Source organism: Nansenia antarctica (genome assembly GCF_963989245.1).
Source record: "Nansenia antarctica genome assembly, chromosome: 17".
NCBI classification, from domain to species: Eukaryota; Metazoa; Chordata; class Actinopteri; order Argentiniformes; family Microstomatidae; genus Nansenia; species Nansenia antarctica.
This window is the reverse complement of record NC_137687.1, coordinates 24581548-24607677: the sequence shown is the minus strand read 5'-3', so window position 1 is coordinate 24607677 and position 26130 is coordinate 24581548.

Below are 26130 nucleotides of genomic sequence, written 5' to 3'. Positions count from 1 at the left end.
ATTATTATTATTATTATTATTATTATTATTATATTATCAGTACTCAGACACACTACACTCCACGAGAGAAAATAGATCCATAACAAGTCAAACAAAAGCACAGTCAGTAAAAACAACAATGAAAATAGTTAAAGATTAAAAGCAAGTTTAATGATTTGACTTTGAGGGATCGTTTGAGGAGGAGAACGGGATGGATTCTTTCGCGATGCGCGTGTACGTAGCGGCGATGCGCGTGTACGTAGCGGCGGAGCGCGTGTGCGTAGCGGCGGAGCGCGTGTGCGTAGCGGCGGAGCGCGTGTAGACAAGGTGGGTGAGGGTTCGTTAATTGGCCTTGACTTCTCGTGTGACGTCAGCATACTGGGTTCATTTACAAGCTCAGAATAGTTCACATCCTACTAAGCCTATTATACAAGATTGTTGGGGAGTATAATAAGACTGACTTATGTGAGTTTTGGATGAATAGGGAATACAATAGCGAAACGATATGACTTAGATAATAATCCACCGTATAGTCCTGCAGGTCCACATTCAATTATTCCACCTTGGTTATTTGTGAATCCACTAGTAGATGTATACAACAAGAACTGCGAAAGAAGTCCAAATATGCACATCCTGGTAATGTAGCACAGAACTATATAAAGAAGAGATTTGGTGAGGCTGCATTCTCATGTTATACACCCAGATTGTGGAATGCACTGCCAGTTTACATTAGGGATGCAACCTCAGCAAATATGTTCAAGTCAAGACTAAAAACCCATCTTTTTAATATAGCCTTTAAATGACTAAATCAGGGGTCTTCAACCTTTTCAGCCCAAGGACCCCTTGGACGAGAGACAACCAGACCAGGGACCCCCACATGTAATACATTTTTTAAAATGTCACACTTTAAGGCCTATAATAACTGTATTCACCTTATTAACCTATTTTGTCACGACCAGAGGTAGGACCCAAACGCAGACACAGGTGAACAGGTACGAGTTAAATAATAAAGGTTTATTTCTAGTAACAAGGCTGATGGGACAGGTGCAGGGGCACAGGTGGACAGGGGCAGGTGGGTCATCAGGCAGGCGGGAGGTCAGGCAGGAGGAAGGGTCGGCAGACAGGTGGGGAATCAAGCAGGAAGAATGGTCGGCAGGCAGGTGGAGTAGTCGGCAGACAGGCAGGGGGTCAGACAGGAGAAGTAGTCGGCAGACAGGCAGGGGGTCAGGTCACAAGGGAAAATTAATAAGTAACAGGCTAATTACTGGGTTATTAACCTATATGTGTTTATGATTGATAAAACGTTCATGCATAATTATTATTGGTTATTATTATCATTATTATTGTTGATGAGGCTTATATTTTCTATTATTATTATTATTATTATTCAACAATTAAACATTTAGCTTCAGGAAGTCAGGTATGCTTACCTCAGTGAGATGACTGGCCCTGCTGGGTGGTACACAGCTTGTCTTATCATACAGCTGAATGGCGTGTGTATTGCGGCCCTGCATAGAACTGTTCAGCCGGTTCAACTCTGCGAAAACGTCCGCCAGATATGCCAGTTTAAAGACCCAGGCATTGTCAATGAAATGCGCAGCCAGCTCCGCGCGGTTTTGGCCAATTAGAAATTCGTGGATAGCTGTGCGTAATTCAAATACTCGTGCCAATACGGATCCACGGGAAAGCCATCTGACTTCTGAATGGTAAAGGAGCGCTGTGTGTTCCTCTCCTGTAGCGGCGCATAAAGAAGCGAAGAGGCGAGTTTGTAGGGCACTCTTCTTAATAACATTTACAGCCTTTACAACAGTGTCCATAACATCGGCAAACTCAGCACTCATTTCTTTAGCGGCGAGGGATTCTCTGTGCAGCATGCAGTGAGTCCACATCACTTTGGGGGCGACTTTTCTGACAAGCGCCATCAGTCCACTCTTTTGCCCAGTCATAGCGCGCGCACCGTCGGTACACACCGCGACACACTTTGCCCAACGTACGTCATTTTCACAGAGAAAGTCATCAATCACTTTGAAAATGTCAGCACTTGTTGTGCGTTCAGGAAGCTTCTTACAAAACAAGAACTCTTCACACATTTCGTCTTGGTCAACAAAGCGCACAAATGCCAAGAGCTGTGCGTCTTTGGACATGTCCACTGATTCATCCAATTGGAGTGCAAATGCCTCCGCCGTTTGTAATTTCTCAATTAACTGCACCCTCACATCCGATGCCATTCACCAATTCGCCGAGCAATTGTTGTGTCTGACAATGGGATAGTCTTCAACTTTTCTGCATATCCATCATTCCCAAACATGGTCTTGCACATATCAGTGGCCGCAGGCAATATCAAATCTTCTGCAATTGTGTATGGCTTTTTACACTGGGCAACGCGAAGTTGCGAAGAGCAACTTGATATGAGGCTTTCAAAGCAAGCTCACCGACTTTCGCAGATTTTCTTATCATTGTCTGTTGGCCTTGGAGAGAGTGCAAACGAGCCTGAAAGTAGTCCAGTGCTTTATCTTGTAAGTGGCCATGATTCGTCTCCAAGTGTCGTTGCAGCTTTGATGGCTTCATGCTTTCGTTTGAGAGCGTCGCAGCACAAACAACACACACCGGAAATTCCACTCATTCGGTTTCTTTGAAAGTAAATCCAAACTTTAGGTGCACTTCTGAATATTTTCGGGACTTTTGCGTTTATCTGCCCCTGGGGCAGGCGCTGCTGGGGCCGAGGTGGAAGGAGTAGGCCTAGCCGTTGGATCTCGAGCTCGAGGTCTCGTTACTGTTACAAATGTATCCATCCTGCTTCACTAATTAATAGTAGTAACTAATAATGTGAAGTTATAATATAATTATTGGACTCGGACAACTTTCGCACGTTTAACTCAACCAGTTTAATCAACACTCAGCTTCAACAGTGTGATCGGGTCATTACCCATAATGCAAATAGTAAATAGTACATTTTTATTGTAAATAGTTTTTTGTCAAAAGTAGCTTATTATTGCCTATTAATGCTTGTAGTTTACTCAATATAACTTTTGTTATATTTTTTAATTGTCACAAATTATTTTGGTGAAAATTTTAAATTGTTCGGAAAAAATTTGGCGGACCCCCTGCAGTACCTCTGCGGACCCCCTAGGGGTCGCGGACCCCCGGTTGAAGACCACTGGACTAAATAATTAAATTATCATTATAAAACCCCATTCTTTTAATATTGCCTTTAAATTACACAAATTTTTTTTTTAGATTATATAATGATTAAAGCACTTTGAGCTGCAACGTTTGCAGGACAAGCGCTATATAAATAAAGCTATTATTATTATTATTATTATTATTATTATTATTATTATTATTATTATTATTATATTGGTCTGCACTATAGTGATAAGGCTCTAATTTTTACAGATGGGTCAAAAGACCCAGAGACAGGACGTTCAGGAGCTGCAGTATTTCTCCCTCATATTGTACGGCGACCTTGTGCCATGAAAGGCGCCTTATAAAATAAATGTATTATTATTATTATTATTATTATATAAGGCAGGAATTTAAAAAAGAACCACCGATCATTTTTCAGTATACACAGTGGAGCTTCTAGACATTTTGACAGCATTAGAATGGTTGGTAGAGAACAGGGTAAATAATGCATTAATAGCTTCGGACAGCTGGGCAGCATTGTCTAGTATTAGATCTTTGAAATCTTGCAGAGAGGATATTATTTTCATGATTCATCAGTTAATTTATGGAATATATAATAGCACAGATATGACTGTTGTCAGTTAATACAGTATTTGAAAGACACTGGGTTGATAGAAAGGATTTAACACCCCCCCCATTTCGTTTATTTCTTTCATCTTTAAGTTTTCCCTGTCAAATCTAACGTTCAAACACAGTCCGGTAGGTGGCGGTAATGCGCCTCAAGTTGGTCGCAAACCGCCACGATTACGAACCACCGATGTCTTCTGAACCAGGGTATGTAACCTTAATTCTTCGGGACGAAAGTTCTATGTTCATTCTGCATGGCAGCAGAATACAACATCAATAATTAAATAAGCAGGATCTAAAACACAATCAACAATAGCAGAATGCAAATCAACAATGATAGAATAGGCTTAGGGAGTAGCCGCAGAATGCACATCAACGTATGTAATCAACATTATTATGGCAAGTTCACGTAATAGTCGGGTTGTGCAAAAAACATGCCGTGCAGGTTACAGTGAGATAAAACACACTGTTATACGGTGGTGTGTTACACATATGGAGCAGTCCAGAGCACCACTCAGAGACTCACCCTCACTCTCCACTTTTAAATCCCACCTCAAAACCTACCTGTTCTCCCTAACCCTGCCACCCCCCCTCTCCCCCTGGACATGCATACAACCTCCCCTAACCCTGCCACCCCCCCTCCCCCCCTGGACATGCATACAACCTCCCCTAACCCTGCCACCCCCCCTCCCCCCCTGGACACCTCTGACCAGATGCTGGGGACCAATTCAGTCCACCGAAAAACCAAGAGAAAATCAACAGCACCACATGAAACAACAGCTGTAAGCGATAGTCACGCAGTGTCTGTCTATCTGTACCAGCTAACAGTCTGTCTGTCTGTCTGTCTGTACCAGCTAACAGTCTGTCTGTCTGTCTGTCTGTACCAGCTAACAGTCTGTCTGTATGTCTGTACCAGCTAACAGTCTGTCTGTCTATCTGTACCAGCTAACAGTCTGTCTGTCTGTCTGTACCAGCTAACAGTCTGTCTGTATGTCTGTACCAGCTAACAGTCTGTCTGTCTACCTGTACCAGCTAACAGTCTGTCTGTCTGTACCAGCTAACAGTCTGTCTGTCTGTCTGTCTGTCTGTCTGTCTGTACCAGCTAACAGTCTGTCTGTCTGTCTGTACCAGCTAACAGTCTGTCTGTATGTCTGTACCAGCTAACAGTCTGTCTGTCTACCTGTACCAGCTAACAGTCTGTCTGTCTGTACCAGCTAACAGTCTGTCTGTCTGTCTGTCTGTCTGTCTGTCTGTCTGTACCAGCTAACAGTCTGTCTGTCTATCTGTACCAGCTAACAGTCTGTCTGTCTATCTGTACCAGCTAACAGTCTGTCTGTCTGTCTGTACCAGCTAACAGTATGTCTGTCTATCTGTACCAGCTAACAGTCTGTCTGTCTACAGTAATAGTTTACATTCATGCTGATTTGAATGGTGAAATCAATTCCCATATATGATTTGTTAAAAAAGAATTAACTAATGGTAATTTCACTGATTGAATTGTATTCCTTGACCCATAAAACCTAGGGTTAGACACCAACCCTACCTGTCTAAGTTGTACAGAAGTGGAGATATAGCCATTTGAAGATCGCGACAGCCATCTTGAAAATGACACCTTTCGTAAAATGTGATTTTACTAGATGTTTAGTATGTTTTTTAGCATGCCTAGAGGAACCCTAACCCTAACCCCACTGAAGCCCCTCCACCTGGCCCAGAAGCACCATGGGCTCAGTGGAAAACTCTCTAAATAAGAAAGAAAGAAAGAAAATAAATAAGAAAGAAAAAAAGAAAATAAATAAATAAGAAAGAGAGAAAAATAAATAAATAAATAAGAAAGAAAGAAAAATGAATAATAAAGAAAGAAAATAAATAAGAAAGAAAGAAAGAAGATAAATAAGAAAGAGAGAAAAATAAATAAATAAAGAATGAAAATAAATAAGAAAGAAAGAAAGAAATGGGCAGACCATGGTCTGGAGCACTGCCTTGTCTGCCCACTACTCAATAGACCTTGCAGTGTCCAACAAACGTGAAATAAGAAAGAAAGAAAAATAAATAAATAAATAAAATAAATAAGAAAGAAAGAAATGGGAAACTGTCATATAACCACCATTCAGAGAAACGAAAAGAAGTAGAAGTACTATGGGTGGCATCAGATGTGGTAAAACACTGTGTTATCTCCTGGACAGAATCCAAAAAGAAACAATTGAATTGGATGGCTAGTCAGTGGGGTTTCCACTAATTAATTCACTAATATTAATTAACTTTGTTGCTTTATTTGTTTTGTCTACCAGTTAGTGGCTGCATCGCATCTTCAATCTTCAATCTTCAGAAAAGCTTTCAGTCTGGGGGAAGATGACAGAAAGACAGAAGTGGAGAGATAATTAGCCATAGGACTCTCACATAGACACGTGACAACATTAGACAACCAACTTTTTTGTTGTTGTTGTTGTTGAGCCAAACACCTCAACAAGCCCCTCATACTCAACAGTCTTGGTCACATTTTATATAAATTAAAGAACATGTGTGTTTGAAATGTCTGTGCATCGTACTTCCAACCTGCATTTCTCACCTCAACTTTCTTTTCTGCCAAATTGTCATCTTCCGGTCTGGAAACCTAGCTGCCTCTGGGTCCCCTGCCATCTCCTCGGTATAGAATTCTCCAGCGCCACTCTCCACCGCCTCCAGCCTCCGGTCTCTCTTATGAGCAGCCCACTTCTCATAGCGCTCCTCCTCCTTCTGAGTCTTGGCACTCTTCTTCTCTGCTTTTTCCTCCTGGATCTTATTCCATTTGTCCTCCCTCTTCTGTCTGTTCCTCTCCCTCTTTAAGAGCTCGGCTCTCTTCTCCTGCTCTCGCTGGGCCCGGGTGCACGTCGAGATTAAGCCCCCAGACGTGGGGATACCTGGCAGAGAAAAGGACGATATCCAAAGGTACGAAGTTTAGAATAGAATAGAACACCTAACAAAACGTTGACAGTAACTGATCAGAGAAATTGCTAATTGTCAGGCCTTGCTGTTGTAACTTTATACGTTACATGATTGATTAATATGTTACATTATTGATTGACAGTTAAAAGAGAATAGATTGATTAATATGTTACATGATTGATTGACAGTTAAAAGAGATTGATTAATATGTTACATTATTGATTGGCAGTTAAAAGAGATTGATTAATATGTTACATGATTGATTGATAGTTAAAAATAAGTACATTTCTGTTGTATTAACCAAATGGGTAATCATATAAGTTGACAGTTTGTTGTTTTTTGAGAAATACGAATTGTACATTGAATTGAAAGTGAATATCTAATAGCTCGTTTTATTGAAAAGAAAGTGATCACTAGTGTATGTCTGCAGATTTGAATATAAAGAACCTTTCGCTTGATATCACCAGTCCTAGCCATCATTTAGGCCATATAGTGTATAGAAGTATAGAAGTTCACATAATAGATACATTCTCAGATGTCTACCGATCACTTATCCCCCTATTTTTATTTATATCCCCCCCTATTTATGTCTCATTCTTGTTTAGTTTTTTTTATCTTAGGACTGTGTTTGTTTGTTAGCACCTAGGGTTTGCATTTGAATTTTGTTGTACCTGTCGCAATGACAATAAAGATCATTTTCTCTGAGTACCACATGTACAAAAGAAGAGATTTGGTGAGGCTGCATTCTCATTTTATGCACCCAAATTGTGGAATTCACTGCCAGTTTACATTAGGGATGCAACTTCAGCAAATATGAGTATATAATATATATAAGTCAAGACTAAAAACCCATCTTTTTAATATTGCCTTTAAATGACTAAATAATTAAATGATGATTATATAATGATTGGAGCACTTTGAGCTGCAACGTTTGCAGGAAAAGCGCTATACAAATAAAAAGTTGTTATTATTATTCATTCATTCATTCATTTCAGAAGGTAGAAATACTACACTTACGTTGGATGTAGGTGTTGTGACCCTCCTCCTCCTCTCTCTGGTAGGTCCTCTGAATCCTCTGGAGATTGTTCTCCTTCTGCTTCTCATTAATGAAATTGAAGGCTCTTCTCCAGATGCTCTTGTCTTTCTGTGCCTCCATTCCATTTCCCTCTTTCTCAGGGGTTTTCTTTTTTTCATCCTCCATTGCCCTGTTGTTCTGCTCTTCCAACTGTTTCATCTGTTGCCCCTCCTCCTTCTGGATTCTCTCTCTCTCTAACTGTTCTTCTTTTTCTAGTTTTTGTTGTTCTAATCTAACGATATCTCTCTTCCTTTCCTCCTCTCTCTTTCTCTTCCACATCCTCTCTCTGTCTTCTCGTCCTCTCAAACGCAACTCTCTCTCCCTGGATGGTCCCCCCCTCTCTGCTCTTGCCTGGATGGTCCCCCATGCCTGGATGGTCCCCCCCTCTCTTCTCTTTTGTGTCGGTCTCTCCCAAGAGTTCTTAACTGTCTCTTCAGGCTTTTCAGCTTTCTGCCTTTCTTCCTCCTCCTCCTCCTTTCTCTTCCTCTCCATTTCTTTTTGCTCCTCTCTCTGCATTCTGTCTCTCTCTAACAGTTTTTGCTTTTCTTGTTGCATCTGTCTTTTTCTAATTGCTGCCTGCTTTTCGGCTTTTGTCCTTTCCTCCTCTCTCTCCATCTCTATCATTTGTTCTTCTTCTCTTATCAATCTATCGATCTCTTTCTTCCCATCCTCCTCTCTCTTCATCTCTATCATTTGTTCTTCTTCTCTTATCAATCTATCGATCTCTCTCTTCCGTTCCTCCTCCTCCTCCTTTCTCTTCCTCTCCATTTCTTGCTCTGCCTCTCTCTGCATTCTCTCCCTCTCCGTGTTCTCCGCGTCTCTTTCAGGGAGGATCTCCACCTGTCGCTCTTCCTTTCCCAGGTTTTCCTTGTCCCTTCTATCAATAAATAAATCTTGAATCTTGAATGTTGAATCTTCAGCACTCTTCCTCTTCAGCACTTCTTCATGTAACGCCCAAATCACTACCTCCTGATCTTTAATCTTTTGATTCAGTGATAGTATTATCGTTGGATATCGTTCCATCATTCGATTCACCAGGCTTTCTGTCTTCAACTTCAACCTTGGTATCACACCTTCCTCACTGTCTTCCTCACTCTTGTTTGAACATGTGAACATGAGAACATGTGAACATAAGAATATGCATATATATATATATGTACATGCATGTATACTGTATGTATTATATATGTATATGCATGTATACTGTATGTATTATATTATATTAACACTTTGACACATTGTTTACAATTTCTATAAACAGTTCACAAGGCATATACACATTACCACATTGTATAGCTGTATTATAGAACATCAAGTATCTTTACAGTTTCATTTACATTAAACTTCACTCAAGTGTCAGTCTACACGCCATGCAACAGCATACTTCAAGACAATATCTTCATTAAGATGCATTGCTCTAATGCCTAATCTGTACAACATACCGTGTTACTGTCAGAGTGAGACATGGTGGTCTTCTCACTGTATTCATCACGGGATTCCTCACTCTTTTTTGAACATGTGAACATAAGAACATGTGAACACGTGACGTTAGAATTAAAAGGTTCTATCTCCATTTTTGACGAAATTTAGTTTTTTACATAATCTGATCCATTAGGTGTTTATTAACGCCTGTGTGGTGTTATTTTTAAAATGTTGACATTTTTGAGTTAGTAATTAATAAAATACAAAGGTTCCATCTCACAAAACATAATGGAATGTAAAAACTTTGACGCTCAATATCTCTGAACTGCCCTAAACGGAGATAGAACCTGATCATTCTAAACGGAGATAGAACCTTATCATTCTAAACGGAGGTAGAACCTGATCATTCTAAACGGAGATAGAACCTTCTCATTCTAAACGGAGATAGAACCTTATCATTCTAAACGGAGGTAGAACCTGATCATTCTAAACGGAGATAGAACCTGATCATTCTAAACTCACGAACATGTGAATGGCTCATGAATAAAACTAGCAGCAGCCTGTCCTTACAGACAATAACACACCATTGAATCTGTCTCATTAGACTTGAAGGGGCAATCTGGGATTGGTACATGCAGAATTATTATTATTATTATTTTTATTATTTTCTTCTTTTTTTTACATAAAACTTCCAATGAGTCCCAGATTTAATGTAACCTTTATTTTAGCAGGGAGTCTCTTTGAGAGCAAGGTCTGAGTTTACAGAGTTTACAACCATACAGAATACAGAGACCAGGGTCTGAGTTTACAACCATACAGAATACAGAGACCAGGGTCTGAGTTTACAACCATACAGAATACAGAGGCCAGGGTCTGGGTTTACAACCATACAGAATACAGAGACCAGGGTCTGAGTTTACAACCATACAGAATACAGAGAGCAGGGTCTGGGTTTACAACCATACAGAATACAAATACAAAATTACAACATTATAAAACAATCAAGACAAAAACAAACACATAGAGGTCCTCAATCAAAACGTTAAACTAGCTTCAGCACAAGAACACCCCACTGAAACGCTCTCTGCAGATTGGCCCAGCAGAGGGGCATAGATATCCATACTATATATACATATATACAGTATGTTACGGTACATGTGGGAAAACTAGGGTTAGGGTTAGGTGCTACGTCGACTTGGTACATGCTGGCATGTCTAACCCTAACCCTAGTTTTCCCACATGTACCGTAACATAATACATATATACTAGCCTACATATATATTAAAACTAAACCCCAGGACACCCGGGGTTAGGTAATTGGTTAATGAGGTAATTAGCTAGGCAATTGATCATTGATGCAAATAAGCGCCTTCCCCTACCAAATGCTGGGTCAAAATGAACAGTTTAACGGTATGCATGTATACTGTAGCTATGTATTATTGACACTGGTATTTATTCAACAGTTTAACAGATCGTTTATAATTTCTATAAACAGTTCATAAGGCATATACCGTATACAGATTACTACATTGTATCCACTGTAGAACATCAAGTATCTCTACAGTTCATTTATATACATTAAACTTCACTCAAGTGTTAATCTGCACACCATGCAACAGCATAATTCAAGCCAATAACTTCATAATAATAATAATACTTATAGCAGACTTATATAGCGCTTTTCTAGCCACTCAAAGACGCTTTACAAACTGAAAAGATCGAGTAGTAAAATCAAAAGAAACAAAAAAAATATAGATAAAAGACAGTATAGCCTAGGGGTCTAATTAGTTTTTAGATTACTAAATCGAAGTGTCTTTGTAGGACAATCTACTCTGCATACTGCAATTACACCTATAGATTTCGGGCGGAGAAGCGGCGAACAAGCAACGCCAGCGTCCGGCATTTATTTAAAAAAAAAGTGATCATATCATACAATATAATGTTTAGATTACTATATATAATATCTTTCTGTATTTATCAGAAATGACGAGAGTAGAACATACCGTGTTCTCCGCGTCTCTTTCAGGGAGGATCTCCACCTGTCGCTCTTCCTTTCCCAGGTTTTCCTTGTCCCTTCTATCAATAAATAAATCTTGAATGTTGAATGTTGAATCCCTCTTCAGCACTTCTTCATGTAACGCCCAAATCACTACCTCCTGATCTTTAATCTTTTGATTCAGTGGTAGTATTATCGTTTGATATCGTTCCATCATTCGATTCACCAGGCTTTCTGTCTTCAACTTCAACCTTGGTATCACACCTTCCTCACTGTCTTCCTCACTCTTGTTTGAACATGTGAACATGAGAACATGTGAACATAAGAATATGCATATATATGTACATAAATGTATACTGTATGTATTATATATGTATATGCATGTATACTGTATGTATTATATTATATTAACACTTTGACACATTGTTTACAATTTCTATAAACAGTTCACAAGGCATATACACATTACTACATTGTATAGCTGTATTATAGAACATCAAGTATCTTTACAGTTTCATTTACATTAAACTTCACTCAAGTGTCAGTCTACACGCCATGCAACAGCATACTTCAAGACAATATCTTCATTAAGATGCATTGCTCTAATGCCTAATCTGTACAACATACCGTGTTACTGTCAGAGTGAGACATGGTGGTCTTCTCACTGTATTCATCACGGGATTCCTCACTCTTTTTTGAACATGTGAACATAAGAACATGTGAACACGTGACGTTAGAATTAAAAGGTTCTATCTCCATTTTTGACTAAATGTAGTTTTTTTACATAATCTGATCCATTAGGTGTTTATTAACGCCTGTGTGGTGTTATTTTTAAAATGTTGACATTTTTGAGTTAGTAATTAATAAAATACAAAGGTTCCATCTCACAAAACATAATGGAATGTAAAAACTTTGACGCTCAATATCTCTGAACCGCCCTAAACGGAGATAGAACCTGATCATTCTAAGCTCACGAACATGTGAATGGCTCATGGATAAAACTAGCAGCAGTTTGAATCTGTCTCATTAGACTTGAAGGGGCAATCTGGGATTGATACATGCAGAATTATTATTATTATTATTTTCTTCTTTTTTTTTTTACATAAAACTTCCAATGAGTCCCAGATTTAATGTAACCTTTATTTTAGCAGGGAGTATCTTTGAGAGCAAGGTCTGAGTTTACAGAGTTTACAACCATACAGAATACAGAGACCAGGGTCTGAGTTTACAACCATACAGAATACAGAGACCAGGGTCTGAGTTTACAACCATACAGAATACAGAGACCAGGGTCTGCATGTATACTGTATGTATTATTGACACTGGTATTTATTCAACAGTTTAACAGATCGTTTATAATTTCTATAAACAGTTCACAAGGCATATGTATATATATATATATATATATATATATATATATATATATATATATATGTATTAGTGGTTAGTCAGGGTTATATTATAAATATAGGTGTAGTTGACTCTAAGCGTTGCTAAGGACTCTAAGCGTTGCTAAGGACTAAGGGTTGCTAAGGACTCTAAGCGTTGCTAAGGACTCTAAGCGTTGCTAAGGACTCTAAGCTAGATGTACTTGCAGTATACAGAGCAGATTGTCCTATACCGTATACAGATTACTACATTGTATCCACTGTAGAACATCAAGTATCTCTACAGTTCATTTATATACATTAAACTTCACTCAAGTGTTAATCTGCACACCATGCAACAGCATAATTCAAGCCAATATCTTAATAATAATAATAATAATAATAATACTTATAGCAGACTTATATAGCGTCGAGTCGAACCCCGATCTCCCGCATAACCGACGGCCGCGCTAACCACTAGTTAACTCTCTTGGTATAGTGGTTAGCGGGGCCGTCGGTTATGCGGGAGATCGGGGTTCGACTCCCGCATGGGGCGAGTTACACTAGAAGATTCCCTTTCGCTACAATATCATACAATATAATCTTTAGATGACTATATATAACATCTTTCTGTATTTATCAGAAATGACGAGAGTAGAACATACCGTGTCGGAGTCTGACATTCTCTATCGCTATCACTCTCTATCACTCTCTATCTCTATCTATCTCTATCTATCTATCTCTATCACTATCTCTATCTCTATCTATCTATCTCTATCTATTATGTTCTTAACGCTTTCCAAACTTTCTCTACTCTTAATTCTCTCTTCTCTTCTCTTCTCTTCTCAACTAGTAGAATGGTGATAGAATAGCATCTCTTTGTCTTGAGATTCCACGGCGTCATAACCCCTCTGTTGCTATAGTATTCCGACATGGAATGTCTCTTCATATGTATACAAGTCAAATCCTAATGTGTCCTTAATATGTCAGATAATAATAATAATATTAATAATAATAATAATAAATCATACATAATATTATATATATATATATATATATATATATATATATATTTGTATAGCGCTTTTCTTTGCTAGCATATCAGCCCAATAGAGCTCTCAGGTCTTCTGGCGCTGGTTTTCTCTGTGTACCACATGTACAAAAGAAGAGATTTGGTGAGGCTGCATTCTCATTTTATGCACCCAGATTGTGGAATGCACTGCCAGTTTACATTAGGGATGCAACCTCAGCACATAATATGTTCAAGTCAAGACTAAAAACCCATATTTTTAATATTGCCTTTAAATGACTAAATATTAAAATGATGGTTATTTGATTGGAGAACTTTGAGCTGCAACGTTTGCAGGACAAGTGCTATACAAATAAAACGTTATTATTATTATTATAATTATAATAATTATTATTATTATTATTATTATTATTATTATTATTATTATTATTATTATTATTATATTATCAGTACTCAGACACACTACACTCCACGAGAGAAAATAGATCCATAACAAGTCAAACAAAAGCACAGTCAGTAAAAACAACAATGAAAATAGTTAAAGATTAAAAGCAAGTTTAATGATTTGACTTTGAGGGATCGTTTGAGGAGGAGAACGGGATGGATTCTTTCGCGATGCGCGTGTACGTAGCGGCGATGCGCGTGTACGTAGCGGCGGAGCGCGTGTGCGTAGCGGCGGAGCGCGTGTGCGTAGCGGCGGAGCGCGTGTAGACAAGGTGGGTGAGGGTTCGTTAATTGGCCTTGACTTCTCGTGTGACGTCAGCATACTGGGTTCATTTACAAGCTCAGAATAGTTCACATCCTACTAAGCCTATTATACAAGATTGTTGGGGAGTATAATAAGACTGACTTATGTGAGTTTTGGATGAATAGGGAATACAATAGCGAAACGATATGACTTAGATAATAATCCACCGTATAGTCCTGCAGGTCCACATTCAATTATTCCACCTTGGTTATTTGTGAATCCACTAGTAGATGTATACAACAAGAACTGCGAAAGAAGTCCAAATATGCACATCCTGGTAATGTAGCACAGAACTATATAAAGAAGAGATTTGGTGAGGCTGCATTCTCATGTTATACACCCAGATTGTGGAATGCACTGCCAGTTTACATTAGGGATGCAACCTCAGCAAATATGTTCAAGTCAAGACTAAAAACCCATCTTTTTAATATAGCCTTTAAATGACTAAATCAGGGGTCTTCAACCTTTTCAGCCCAAGGACCCCTTGGACGAGAGACAACCAGACCAGGGACCCCCACATGTAATACATTTTTTAAAATGTCACACTTTAAGGCCTATAATAACTGTATTCACCTTATTAACCTATTTTGTCACGACCAGAGGTAGGACCCAAACGCAGACACAGGTGAACAGGTACGAGTTAAATAATAAAGGTTTATTTCTAGTAACAAGGCTGATGGGACAGGTGCAGGGGCACAGGTGGACAGGGGCAGGTGGGTCATCAGGCAGGCGGGAGGTCAGGCAGGAGGAAGGGTCGGCAGACAGGTGGGGAATCAAGCAGGAAGAATGGTCGGCAGGCAGGTGGAGTAGTCGGCAGACAGGCAGGGGGTCAGACAGGAGAAGTAGTCGGCAGACAGGCAGGGGGTCAGGTCACAAGGGAAAATTAATAAGTAACAGGCTAATTACTGGGTTATTAACCTATATGTGTTTATGATTGATAAAACGTTCATGCATAATTATTATTGGTTATTATTATCATTATTATTGTTGATGAGGCTTATATTTTCTATTATTATTATTATTATTATTCAACAATTAAACATTTAGCTTCAGGAAGTCAGGTATGCTTACCTCAGTGAGATGACTGGCCCTGCTGGGTGGTACACAGCTTGTCTTATCATACAGCTGAATGGCGTGTGTATTGCGGCCCTGCATAGAACTGTTCAGCCGGTTCAACTCTGCGAAAACGTCCGCCAGATATGCCAGTTTAAAGACCCAGGCATTGTCAATGAAATGCGCAGCCAGCTCCGCGCGGTTTTGGCCAATTAGAAATTCGTGGATAGCTGTGCGTAATTCAAATACTCGTGCCAATACGGATCCACGGGAAAGCCATCTGACTTCTGAATGGTAAAGGAGCGCTGTGTGTTCCTCTCCTGTAGCGGCGCATAAAGAAGCGAAGAGGCGAGTTTGTAGGGCACTCTTCTTAATAACATTTACAGCCTTTACAACAGTGTCCATAACATCGGCAAACTCAGCACTCATTTCTTTAGCGGCGAGGGATTCTCTGTGCAGCATGCAGTGAGTCCACATCACTTTGGGGGCGACTTTTCTGACAAGCGCCATCAGTCCACTCTTTTGCCCAGTCATAGCGCGCGCACCGTCGGTACACACCGCGACACACTTTGCCCAACGTACGTCATTTTCACAGAGAAAGTCATCAATCACTTTGAAAATGTCAGCACTTGTTGTGCGTTCAGGAAGCTTCTTACAAAACAAGAACTCTTCACACATTTCGTCTTGGTCAACAAAGCGCACAAATGCCAAGAGCTGTGCGTCTTTGGACATGTCCACTGATTCATCCAATTGGAGTGCAAATGCCTCCGCCGTTTGTAATTTCTCAATTAACTGCACCCTCACATCCGATGCCATTCACCAATTCGCCGAGCAATTGTTGTGTCTGACAATGGGATAGTCTTCAACTTTTCTGCATATCCATCATTCCCAAACATGGTCTTGCACATATCAGTGGCCGCAGGCAATATCAAATCTTCTGCAATTGTGTATGGCTTTTTACACTGGGCAACGCGAAGTTGCGAAGAGCAACTTGATATGAGGCTTTCAAAGCAAGCTCACCGACTTTCGCAGATTTTCTTATCATTGTCTGTTGGCCTTGGAGAGAGTGCAAACGAGCCTGAAAGTAGTCCAGTGCTTTATCTTGTAAGTGGCCATGATTCGTCTCCAAGTGTCGTTGCAGCTTTGATGGCTTCATGCTTTCGTTTGAGTTTATCTGCCCCTGGGGCAGGCGCTGCTGGGGCCGAGGTGGAAGGAGTAGGCCTAGCCGTTGGATCTCGAGCTCGAGGTCTCGTTACTGTTACAAATGTATCCATCCTGCTTCACTAATTAATAGTAGTAACTAATAATGTGAAGTTATAATATAATTATTGGACTCGGACAACTTTCGCACGTTTAACTCAACCAGTTTAATCAACACTCAGCTTCAACAGTGTGATCGGGTCATTACCCATAATGCAAATAGTAAATAGTACATTTTTATTGTAAATAGTTTTTTGTCAAAAGTAGCTTATTATTGCCTATTAATGCTTGTAGTTTACTCAATATAACTTTTGTTATATTTTTTAATTGTCACAAATTATTTTGGTGAAAATTTTAAATTGTTCGGAAAAAATTTGGCGGACCCCCTGCAGTACCTCTGCGGACCCCCTAGGGGTCGCGGACCCCCGGTTGAAGACCACTGGACTAAATAATTAAATTATCATTATAAAACCCCATTCTTTTAATATTGCCTTTAAATTACACAATTTTTTTTTTTAGATTATATAATGATTAAAGCACTTTGAGCTGCAACGTTTGCAGGACAAGCGCTATATAAATAAAGCTATTATTATTATTATTATTATTATTATTATTATTATTATTATTATTATATTGGTCTGCACTATAGTGATAAGGCTCTAATTTTTACAGATGGGTCAAAAGACCCAGAGACAGGACGTTCAGGAGCTGCAGTATTTCTCCCTCATATTGTACGGCGACCTTGTGCCATGAAAGGCGCCTTATAAAATAAATGTATTATTATTATTATTATTATTATATAAGGCAGGAATTTAAAAAAGAACCACCGATCATTTTTCAGTATACACAGTGGAGCTTCTAGACATTTTGACAGCATTAGAATGGTTGGTAGAGAACAGGGTAAATAATGCATTAATAGCTTCGGACAGCTGGGCAGCATTGTCTAGTATTAGATCTTTGAAATCTTGCAGAGAGGATATTATTTTCATGATTCATCAGTTAATTTATGGAATATATAATAGCACAGATATGACTGTTGTCAGTTAATACAGTATTTGAAAGACACTGGGTTGATAGACAGGATTTAACACCCCCCCCATTTCGTTTATTTCTTTCATCTTTAAGTTTTCCCTGTCAAATCTAACGTTCAAACACAGTCCGGTAGGTGGCGGTAATGCGCCTCAAGTTGGTCGCAAACCGCCACGATTACGAACCACCGATGTCTTCTGAACCAGGGTATGTAACCTTAATTCTTCGGGACGAAAGTTCTATGTTCATTCTGCATGGCAGCAGAATACAACATCAATAATTAAATAAGCAGGATCTAAAACACAATCAACAATAGCAGAATGCAAATCAACAATGATAGAATAGGCTTAGGGAGTAGCCGCAGAACGCACATCAACGTATGTAATCAACATTATTATGGCAAGTTCACGTAATAGTCGGGTTGTGCAAAAAACATGCCGTGCAGGTTACAGTGAGATAAAACACACTGTTATACGGTGGTGTGTTACACATATGGAGCAGTCCAGAGCACCACTCAGAGACTCACCCTCACTCTCCACTTTTAAATCCCACCTCAAAACCTACCTGTTCTCCCTAACCCTGCCACCCCCCCTCTCCCCCTGGACATGCATACAACCTCCCCTAACCCTGCCACCCCCCCTCCCCCCCTGGACATGCATACAACCTCCCCTAACCCTGCCACCCCTCCTCCCCCCCTGGACATGCATACAACCTCCCCTAACCCTGCCACCCCTCCTCTCCCCCTGGACATGCATACAACCTCCCCTAACCCTGCCACCCCCCCCCCCCCCCTGGACATGCATACAACCTCCCCTAACCCTGCCACCCCCCCTCCCCCCCTGGACATGCATACAACCTCCCCTAACCCTGCCACCCCCCCTCCCCCCCTGGACACCTCTGACCAGATGCTGGGGACCAATTCAGTCCACCGAAAAACCAAGAGAAAATCAACAGCACCACATGAAACAACAGCTGTAAGCGATAGTCACGCAGTGTCTGTCTATCTGTACCAGCTAACAGTCTGTCTGTCTGTCTGTCTGTCTGTCTGTACCAGCTAACAGTCTGTCTGTCTGTCTGTCTGTACCAGCTAACAGTCTGTCTGTATGTCTGTACCAGCTAACAGTCTGTCTGTCTATCTGTACCAGCTAACAGTCTGTCTGTCTGTCTGTACCAGCTAACAGTCTGTCTGTATGTCTGTACCAGCTAACAGTCTGTCTGTCTACCTGTACCAGCTAACAGTCTGTCTGTCTGTACCAGCTAACAGTCTGTCTGTCTGTCTGTCTGTCTGTCTGTCTGTACCAGCTAACAGTCTGTCTGTCTGTCTGTACCAGCTAACAGTCTGTCTGTATGTCTGTACCAGCTAACAGTCTGTCTGTCTACCTGTACCAGCTAACAGTCTGTCTGTCTGTACCAGCTAACAGTCTGTCTGTCTGTCTGTCTGTCTGTCTGTCTGTACCAGCTAACAGTCTGTCTGTCTATCTGTACCAGCTAACAGTCTGTCTGTCTATCTGTACCAGCTAACAGTCTGTCTGTCTGTCTGTACCAGCTAACAGTATGTCTGTCTATCTGTACCAGCTAACAGTCTGTCTGTCTACAGTAATAGTTTACATTCATGCTGATTTGAATGGTGAAATCAATTCCCATATATGATTTGTTAAAAAAGAATTAACTAATGGTAATTTCACTGATTGAATTGTATTCCTTGACCCATAAAACCTAGGGTTAGACACCAACCCTACCTGTCTAAGTTGTACAGAAGTGGAGATATAGCCATTTGAAGATCGCGACAGCCATCTTGAAAATGACACCTTTCGTAAAATGTGATTTTACTAGATGTTTAGTATGTTTTTTAGCATGCCTAGAGGAACCCTAACCCTAACCCCACTGAAGCCCCTCCACCTGGCCCAGAAGCACCATGGGCTCAGTGGAAAACTCTCTAAATAAGAAAGAAAGAAAGAAAATAAATAAGAAAGAAAAAAAGAAAATAAATAAATAAGAAAGAGAGAAAAATAAATAAATAAATAAGAAAGAAAGAAAAATGAATAATAAAGAAAGAAAATAAATAAGAAAGAAAGAAAGAAGATAAATAAGAAAGAGAGAAAAATAAATAAATAAAGAATGAAAATAAATAAGAAAGAAAGAAAGAAATGGGCAGACCATGGTCTGGAGCACTGCCTTGTCTGCCCACTACTCAATAGACCTTGCAGTGTCCAACAAACGTGAAATAAGAAAGAAAGAAAAATAAATAAATAAATAAAATAAATAAGAAAGAAAGAAATGGGAAACTGTCATATAACCACCATTCAGAGAAACGAAAAGAAGTAGAAGTACTATGGGTGGCATCAGATGTGGTAAAACACTGTGTTATCTCCTGGACAGAATCCAAAAAGAAACAATTGAATTGGATGGCTAGTCAGTGGGGTTTCCACTAATTAATTCACTAATATTAATTAACTTTGTTGCTTTATTTGTTTTGTCTACCAGTTAGTGGCTGCATCGCATCTTCAATCTTCAATCTTCAGAAAAGCTTTCAGTCTGGGGGAAGATGACAGAAAGACAGAAGTGGAGAGATAATTAGCCATAGGACTCTCACATAGACACGTGACAACATTAGACAACCAACTTTTTTGTTGTTGTTGTTGTTGAGCCAAACACCTCAACAAGCCCCTCATACTCAACAGTCTTGGTCACATTTTATATAAATTAAAGAACATGTGTGTTTGAAATGTCTGTGCATCGTACTTCCAACCTGCATTTCTCACCTCAACTTTCTTTTCTGCCAAATTGTCATCTTCCGGTCTGGAAACCTAGCTGCCTCTGGGTCCCCTGCCATCTCCTCGGTATAGAATTCTCCAGCGCCACTCTCCACCGCCTCCAGCCTCCGGTCTCTCTTATGAGCAGCCCACTTCTCATAGCGCTCCTCCTCCTTCTGAGTCTTGGCACTCTTCTTCTCTGCTTTTTCCTCCTGGATCTTATTCCATTTGTCCTCCCTCTTCTGTCTGTTCCTCTCCCTCTTTAAGAGCTCGGCTCTCTTCTCCTGCTCTCGCTGGGCCCGGGTGCACGTCGAGATTAAGCCCCCAGACGTGGGGATACCTGGCAGAGAAAAGGACGATATCCAAAGGTACGAAGTTTAGAATAGAATAGAACACCTAACAAAACGTTGACAGTAACTGATCAGAGAAATTGCTAATTGTCAGGCCTTGCTGTTGTAACTTTATACGTTACATGATTGATTAATATGTTACATTATTGATTGACAGTTAAAAGAGAATAGATTGATTAATATGTTACATGATTGATTGACAGTTAAAAGAGATTGATTAATATGTTACATTATTGATTGGCAGTTAAAAGAGATTGATTAATATGTTACATGATTGATTGATAGTTAAAAATAAGTACATTTCTGTTGTATTAACCAAATGGGTAATCATATAAGTTGACAGTTTGTTGTTTTTTGAGAAATACGAATTGTACATTGAATTGAAAGTGAATATCTAATAGCTCGTTTTATTGAAAAGAAAGTGATCACTAGTGTATGTCTGCAGATTTGAATATAAAGAACCTTTCGCTTGATATCACCAGTCCTAGCCATCATTTAGGCCATATAGTGTATAGAAGTATAGAAGTTCACATAATAGATACATTCTCAGATGTCTACCGATCACTTATCCCCCTATTTTTATTTATATCCCCCCCTATTTATGTCTCATTCTTGTTTAGTTTTTTTTATCTTAGGACTGTGTTTGTTTGTTAGCACCTAGGGTTTGCATTTGAATTTTGTTGTACCTGTCGCAATGACAATAAAGATCATTTTCTCTGAGTACCACATGTACAAAAGAAGAGATTTGGTGAGGCTGCATTCTCATTTTATGCACCCAAATTGTGGAATTCACTGCCAGTTTACATTAGGGATGCAACTTCAGCAAATATGAGTATATAATATATATAAGTCAAGACTAAAAACCCATCTTTTTAATATTGCCTTTAAATGACTAAATAATTAAATGATGATTATATAATGATTGGAGCACTTTGAGCTGCAACGTTTGCAGGAAAAGCGCTATACAAATAAAAAGTTGTTATTATTATTCATTCATTCATTCATTTCAGAAGGTAGAAATACTACACTTACGTTGGATGTAGGTGTTGTGACCCTCCTCCTCCTCTCTCTGGTAGGTCCTCTGAATCCTCTGGAGATTGTTCTCCTTCTGCTTCTCATTAATGAAATTGAAGGCTCTTCTCCAGATGCTCTTGTCTTTCTGTGCCTCCATTCCATTTCCCTCTTTCTCAGGGGTTTTCTTTTTTTCATCCTCCATTGCCCTGTTGTTCTGCTCTTCCAACTGTTTCATCTGTTGCCCCTCCTCCTTCTGGATTCTCTCTCTCTCTAACTGTTCTTCTTTTTCTAGTTTTTGTTGTTCTAATCTAACGATATCTCTCTTCCTTTCCTCCTCTCTCTTTCTCTTCCACATCCTCTCTCTGTCTTCTCGTCCTCTCAAACGCAACTCTCTCTCCCTGGATGGTCCCCCCCTCTCTGCTCTTGCCTGGATGGTCCCCCATGCCTGGATGGTCCCCCCCTCTCTTCTCTTTTGTGTCGGTCTCTCCCAAGAGTTCTTAACTGTCTCTTCAGGCTTTTCAGCTTTCTGCCTTTCTTCCTCCTCCTCCTCCTTTCTCTTCCTCTCCATTTCTTTTTGCTCCTCTCTCTGCATTCTGTCTCTCTCTAACAGTTTTTGCTTTTCTTGTTGCATCTGTCTTTTTCTAATTGCTGCCTGCTTTTCGGCTTTTGTCCTTTCCTCCTCTCTCTCCATCTCTATCATTTGTTCTTCTTCTCTTATCAATCTATCGATCTCTTTCTTCCCATCCTCCTCTCTCTCCATCTCTATCATTTGTTCTTCTTCTCTTATCAATCTATCGATCTCTCTCTTCCGTTCCTCCTCCTCCTCCTCCTTTCTCTTCCTCTCCATTTCTTGCTCTGCCTCTCTCTGCATTCTCTCCCTCTCCGTGTTCTCCGCGTCTCTTTCAGGGAGGATCTCCACCTGTCGCTCTTCCTTTCCCAGGTTTTCCTTGTCCCTTCTATCAATAAATAAATCTTGAATCTTGAATGTTGAATCTTCAGCACTCTTCCTCTTCAGCACTTCTTCATGTAACGCCCAAATCACTACCTCCTGATCTTTAATCTTTTGATTCAGTGATAGTATTATCGTTGGATATCGTTCCATCATTCGATTCACCAGGCTTTCTGTCTTCAACTTCAACCTTGGTATCACACCTTCCTCACTGTCTTCCTCACTCTTGTTTGAACATGTGAACATGAGAACATGTGAACATAAGAATATGCATATATATGTACATGCATGTATACTGTATGTATTATATATGTATATGCATGTATACTGTATGTATTATATTATATTAACACTTTGACACATTGTTTACAATTTCTATAAACAGTTCACAAGGCATATACACATTACCACATTGTATAGCTGTATTATAGAACATCAAGTATCTTTACAGTTTCATTTACATTAAACTTCACTCAAGTGTCAGTCTACACGCCATGCAACAGCATACTTCAAGACAATATCTTCATTAAGATGCATTGCTCTAATGCCTAATCTGTACAACATACCGTGTTACTGTCAGAGTGAGACATGGTGGTCTTCTCACTGTATTCATCACGGGATTCCTCACTCTTTTTTGAACATGTGAACATAAGAACATGTGAACACGTGACGTTAGAATTAAAAGGTTCTATCTCCATTTTTGACGAAATTTAGTTTTTTACATAATCTGATCCATTAGGTGTTTATTAACGCCTGTGTGGTGTTATTTTTAAAATGTTGACATTTTTGAGTTAGTAATTAATAAAATACAAAGGTTCCATCTCACAAAACATAATGGAATGTAAAAACTTTGACGCTCAATATCTCTGAACTGCCCTAAACGGAGATAGAACCTGATCATTCTAAACGGAGATAGAACCTTATCATTCTAAATGGAGGTAGAACCTGATCATTCTAAACGGAGATAGAACCTTCTCATTCTAAACGGAGATAGAACCTTATCATTCTAAACGGAGGTAGAACCTGATCATTCTAAACGGAGATAGAACCTGATCATTCTAAACTCACGAACATGTGAATGGCTCATGAATAAAACTTGCAGCAGCCTGTCCTTACAGACAATAACACACCATTGAATCTGTCTCATTAGACTTGAAGGGGCAATCTGGGATTGGTACATGCAGAATTATTATTATTATTATTTTTATTATTTTCTTCTTTTTTTTACATAAAACTTCCAATGAGTCCCAGATTTAATGTAACCTTTATTTTAGCAGGGAGTCTCTTTGAGAGCAAGGTCTGAGTTTACAGAGTTTACAACCATACAGAATACAGAGACCAGGGTCTGAGTTTACAACCATACAGAATACAGAGACCAGGGTCTGAGTTTACAACCATACAGAATACAGAGGCCAGGGTCTGGGTTTACAACCATACAGAATACAGAGACCAGGGTCTGAGTTTACAACCATACAGAATACAGAGAGCAGGGTCTGGGTTTACAACCATACAGAATACAAATACAAAATTACAACATTATAAAACAATCAAGACAAAAACAAACACATAGAGGTCCTCAATCAAAACGTTAAACTAGCTTCAGCACAAGAACACCCCACTGAAACGCTCTCTGCAGATTGGCCCAGCAGAGGGGCATAGATATCCATACTATATATACATATATACAGTATGTTACGGTACATGTGGGAAAACTAGGGTTAGGGTTAGGTGCTACGTCGACTTGGTACATGCTGGCATGTCTAACCCTAACCCTAGTTTTCCCACATGTACCGTAACATAATACATATATACTAGCCTACATATATATTAAAACTAAACCCCAGGACACCCGGGGTTAGGTAATTGGTTAATGAGGTAATTAGCTAGGCAATTGATCATTGATGCAAATAAGCGCCTTCACCTACCAAATGCTGGGTCAAAATGAACAGTTTAACGGTATGCATGTATACTGTAGCTATGTATTATTGACACTGGTATTTATTCAACAGTTTAACAGATCGTTTATAATTTCTATAAACAGTTCATAAGGCATATACCGTATACAGATTACTACATTGTATCCACTGTAGAACATCAAGTATCTCTACAGTTCATTTATATACATTAAACTTCACTCAAGTGTTAATCTGCACACCATGCAACAGCATAATTCAAGCCAATAACTTCATAATAATAATAATACTTATAGCAGACTTATATAGCGCTTTTCTAGCCACTCAAAGACGCTTTACAAACTGAAAAGATCGAGTAGTAAAATCAAAAGAAACAAAAAAAATATAGATAAAAGACAGTATAGCCTAGGGGTCTAATTAGTTTTTAGATTACTAAATGGAAGTGTCTTTGTAGGACAATCTACTCTGCATACTGCAATTACACCTATAGATTTCGGGCGGAGAAGCGGCGAACAAGCAACGCCAGCGTCCGGCATTTATTTTAAAAAAAAGTGATCATATCATACAATATAATGTTTAGATTACTATATATAATATCTTTCTGTATTTATCAGAAATGACGAGAGTAGAACATACCGTGTTCTCCGCGTCTCTTTCAGGGAGGATCTCCACCTGTCGCTCTTCCTTTCCCAGGTTTTCCTTGTCCCTTCTATCAATAAATAAATCTTGAATGTTGAATGTTGAATCCCTCTTCAGCACTTCTTCATGTAACGCCCAAATCACTACCTCCTGATCTTTAATCTTTTGATTCAGTGGTAGTATTATCGTTTGATATCGTTCCATCATTCGATTCACCAGGCTTTCTGTCTTCAACTTCAACCTTGGTATCACACCTTCCTCACTGTCTTCCTCACTCTTGTTTGAACATGTGAACATGAGAACATGTGAACATAAGAATATGCATATATATGTACATAAATGTATACTGTATGTATTATATATGTATATGCATGTATACTGTATGTATTATATTATATTAACACTTTGACACATTGTTTACAATTTCTATAAACAGTTCACAAGGCATATACACATTACTACATTGTATAGCTGTATTATAGAACATCAAGTATCTTTACAGTTTCATTTACATTAAACTTCACTCAAGTGTCAGTCTACACGCCATGCAACAGCATACTTCAAGACAATATCTTCATTAAGATGCATTGCTCTAATGCCTAATCTGTACAACATACCGTGTTACTGTCAGAGTGAGACATGGTGGTCTTCTCACTGTATTCATCACGGGATTCCTCACTCTTTTTTGAACATGTGAACATAAGAACATGTGAACACGTGACGTTAGAATTAAAAGGTTCTATCTCCATTTTTGACTAAATGTAGTTTTTTTACATAATCTGATCCATTAGGTGTTTATTAACGCCTGTGTGGTGTTATTTTTAAAATGTTGACATTTTTGAGTTAGTAATTAATAAAATACAAAGGTTCCATCTCACAAAACATAATGGAATGTAAAAACTTTGACGCTCAATATCACTGAACCGCCCTAAACGGAG